This window comes from Trachymyrmex cornetzi, unplaced genomic scaffold (assembly GCF_001594075.2).
Source record: "Trachymyrmex cornetzi isolate Tcor2-1 unplaced genomic scaffold, Tcor1.1 scaffold654, whole genome shotgun sequence".
Classification (NCBI taxonomy): Eukaryota; Metazoa; Arthropoda; class Insecta; order Hymenoptera; family Formicidae; genus Trachymyrmex; species Trachymyrmex cornetzi.
Genome location: NW_017299975.1, coordinates 31,611 through 36,621, shown reverse-complemented (window position 1 = coordinate 36,621; position 5,011 = coordinate 31,611).

Sequence of the window (5,011 nt, the reverse complement as noted above, 5' to 3'; positions counted from 1 at the left end):
GGTTTTAGCCGTCGGTCGGACACCTTGGGTAATACTAATGCCGGCGGTACTGTAACTTGTAAGCCTTATAACTCGAGAAGTAGTTAATGAAAATTGATTTAATTATAGTGTTTTAAAAAGCTCTCAAGGTAAGTTACAAGAATATACAATGAAAAATGGAAGGTTCCGTTTAAACAATTCGAAGTGACCTTGCCCTGACCTTGACAACGCCACCCAAGGTCAAACCAATGATACCATTTTATGTCCCCCTCGAAGTCACAAAACATTTGTTTGAAACATTTTTCTCTAAAATGCACTATTCAAGAGAAATTTGAGGTTGTCATTTAAAATGGGACACCCAGTATGTACGTCCGTCATTAAAACGTAGTCATTTATTAACAGAAATAACAACAAAATTGAAAATCATTAGAGAAATAGATGAATTAGTGTTTAGAAAAGTCACTTTTTTCGGTTTTTCGTAATTTTAAGCCGTTTAATGAAAATTTAACCTACAACATGCATAGACCATTTTAAAGTACACATTTCAACGGTAAAACGATATATATATAAATATAAAAATACAAAAAAACATCAATAAAGTTGTCCGTGGAAGATGAGGGTAGTTTTTTAAAAAAGTGTCAACATCTCAAAAACTATTTGTTTTTTTAATTCCAAAAAAATCAAGCTTATTCCAGGCAAAAAACGGTATACTTCCACAAAATTTCATGTAAATTAAATTATTTTTACGTGAGAAAAAAATTAAAAACTAAAAAATCAGTTTTTCGCCATTTTCTCGAAAAATTTGAGGTTATGTTGAAAAATGTCAAATATAAAAGTTTTAGATTCTTTTATTATCTATAACTTTTGTATTGAACATTTTCCACTAGGAGGTCACCCTTCGCCGCAAGTCGAGAAAAACCGATTTCAACCCCTAAACAACACCCCCATTTCACCATTTCACATTATCTCGTGTTTAAACATTTTTTTTTCGTTTTGTTACAACCTTAACTTCATTTTCCAGCCGGTCGTTGCCTGTTATTAATTTTTTTTTTTTAGCATTTAAAATACGCTTTGGCACCAGCCTAAACTTATACACTGGTTTTATAGTTCGAAATAAATATATGTTTAATTTTTCTTCTTTATGTTCTTTTTATTATTTTTTATTAATATGCACAAATTTTACATCTTTTTGAATATTTTGTTTTATTCATTTATTATTGTTTTGTCTGATACTTTTCGAGAGGAAGAAGAATATATCCAATATCAAGATCTTTAAAGATTTTTTTGGATTTGCTCAATAAAAAAACAGAATCAAAACGTAACAATTTAATATAATAAATGAAATAGAATAGAATATTTTCGAATTCTAATATAAAAAATAAAATATTTAAAAATAAAAACTTAAAGAAAATTACAATTAATGGGCTCCTTAAATTCATAAAAATACTAAACAAATTGTATATAAATACGTGGGCATTAGGAGTCGCCGCTAGATATTTATTGCGTAATATTAACTGATATCTATAATATCTACAATTACAATTTTGGACGGTTAACAGTTTTGAGCCATCATCAGCAATAATAATTACCGCTTATCATCCTACACGCATTGTCGAACTGCATCTCGCAAAATCGCAGCTCCGGCCAACCACACTCAAGTTGCATTGGAAATGTGGTGAGAGACAACCATTTATTTTTGAGACTTTGAATAACAGGATAAAGAAATTAATAAAAAAATCTAATTGTGAGTAAGACTTCTATTGATTCTGTCAGAAAAGAAAATATTTGATGGTTCACGATTCCGTTTGTTAATGGTATTTCTAACAAGTTCTGTAAATTCATTAATGGTATGTGTCACAGAGTGGCTCATTACAGCATTAATAAATTAAATAAATATATTAGGGTGCACAAAGATCCATTGCCGAAGTTTTCAAAAAGGAATGTAGTTTACTAAAAAGAATGTCGAGATTGTGATGTTACGTATGTAGGACAAACGGGAAGGAAATTGAATACGAGATTAGCAGAACATCGCAATCATATTCGTAAAGTTACCAGGTGTACAAGTATGAAGTGCGGATTTGAGACAATAGATTGTGCACCAATGCAGTGTGTAGTATAAAGATTTGACGTATATGCCATTTTGTTGTGCCATCAACAAGTGTCAAACGCGCATAAGTGATAAATTGAAAAAGTGTTTGGATAGTATTGTTTTGCTGTGTTCAATATATCGAAATTTGTGCCAAATAAAGAGCATTCGCAGACAGCATTAATTTTTTGTTTTCATTTGAAGAAAACTGCTGAATCATACCGATTATTTCGAAAAACTTATGGTGGACATGCTCCATCGCAAGATACGTGTGAACGATGGTTTCGGCTTTTCAAAAGTGGTGATTTCGATGTTGTAGACAAGGAACACGGAAAACCGCCAAAAAGGTACGAAGATGTAGAATTGCAAGCATTGTTGGACGAAGACGATTCACAAGCACAAAAACAACTCGCGGAGCAATTGAGCGTTAGTCAACAAGCTGTTTCCAATCGCCTACGAGAAATGGGAAAGATTCAGAAGGTCAGCAGATGGATACCACATGAGTTGAACGAGAGGCAGATGGAGAGACGCAAAAACGTGAAATTTTGCTCGAACGATACAAAAGAAAGTCGTTTTTGCATCGTATCGTTACTGGGGAAAAGTGGATATATTTTGAGAATCCCAAGCGCAAAAAATCATAGGTAGACCCAGGCGCATCATCTACATCGACCGCAAGATCGAATCGCTTTGGCAGGAAGACGATGCTCTGTGTTTGGTGGGACCAAAAGGGTGTGGTCTATTATGAGCTGTTAAAGCCTGCTGAAACGGTTAATACCAAACGCTACCAACAACAATTGATCGATTTGAACCGTTCACTACTCGAAAAACGACCAGAATATCGAAAAAAGCAACACAAGATCATTTTTCTCCATGACGATGCTCCATCACGTACGGCAAAACCGATTCGCAACACGTTGGAAGCACTCAGCTGGGAAGTGCTAGCCCATGCGGCTTACTCACCAGACTTGGCTCCTTCAGATTACCGCTTGTTTGCATCAATAGGTCACGCACTTGCTGAGCAGCGCTTTGGTTCGTACAAAGATGTGAAAAAATGGATCGATGAATGGTTCGCGGCAAAAGGGGAAGATTTTTATTGGCGTGGTATCCACAAATCACCCGAAAGATGGGAAAAATGTGTAACTAGCAATGGAGCATACTTTGAATAAACCACTTTTTATCATTCTTCCGAATTTAACGTGTTTTTTTGGAAAAAAAATCCGCATTTCATACTTGTACACCTGGTACATCCACTCGTTCGGTGATCACAGAACATAGAGTTAATTTCGGTCACGACTTCGATTAGGAAAATGTGAGAGTTCTGGATTCTGAGATGAATTACAATAAGCGATTAATGTATGAGATGCTTTATATAAATCGTCAATCAAATGGTCTTAACATGAAAACTGACACTGAGGCTTTGAATCATGGATACCTAGAAATTCTCGATAAGCTATAATATGTTTGTTTGCATTATTGACCGACACGTTTCGTTCGGGCAACACATCTCTCTTTGTGCTAAGAAAGTAATTATGATGAATATCGCAGAGAACTTTTCTCTCCATATATTATTGCCATTTTGTGTTTTAGTCTTATTTAACATCGAGTTGTAATTTATTGTAATATATTGACGATGCTTGGATTCATTTACAATTGTGATTGGAGATGGGGTGAGTTACTGGTCAACATACATCTATTAATAGTATTTAGTACCAATTTTTTTAATAAAAAATATGTTGTTGCAATTATTAGCTTGTGTTCTACTACCTATTCCACTCAGCTAAGCAACTGGATAGCACAACATTAACTATGTTGAAGATGGTTGTCTCTCACCACATTTCCAATGCAACTTGAGTATAGTTGGCCGGAGCTGTAATTTTGCGAGATGCAATTCGGTAGTATAGGGTGATAAGCGGTAATGATTATTGCTGATGATGGCGCAAAACTGTTAGCCGAAACGTCCAAAATTGTAATTGTACATATTATAGATATCAGTTAATATTACGCAATAAATGTCTAGCGATGACTCCTAATACCCACGTATTTATATACAATTTGTTTAGTAAAAATTAATTTTTTTAATTTAAATAAAATTGTGTTACAAGGTTTTTAAAATTATTGAATATTGAAAATGATGTTGAAACATGAAAAATCTAAATCTTATCGCGAAATGTCGTTAAATTATAATGAACAATTTTATTAAGAATTTCGCATGGTTGTAAAATATTGATTTAATATTTAACGTGTAATAAAATATATAATATTGATTTAATATTTAACGTGTAATAAAATATAATAAAATGTTTTATTATATTTTATTACACGTTAAATATTAAATCAATATATTACAACCCTGCAAATGTCTTAATAAAATTTTTCATTATAATTTAACGACGTTTTACTCTTTCCATGTACAATATTTGTGATATGCGATCAAAATTTAGATTAATATACATGTATATTAACACGAACTGATGAAGATTAAAAGGTTTCAATCTTTAATTTGTATAAAATACTATCTGTAATAAGTAGTTAATCGGCAACGCATATTTCTATTAAAATTAAAACATTAATGTATACTTATCTTTTTACAATAAATATGTCATCATTATAATATTATTTGTTAATTTTTAATCCTCACACGAAACAACGACGGGCGCCATATTATGAATCTTTCATGAATAGTTTGTGAAGTTTCAGATCTTATTACAAATAATTTTTATATTTATGACAATTTTTTTTATTAAACAATCCTGTAATATTAAGCCCTATCAAAGAACCTCCGCAAGCTCCATGCAAAAAATGCCCGTTTTCGGTACCTCGATTTTTGAAACTTTTATTATGCCAAATAGTTACATATAATGACCCAATAACTCCTGCAAAATTTCAAGATGAGCATACAGCCCGTTCAGGAAATAGAGGGGGTTAAAGTTGACCATGTCCAATAAC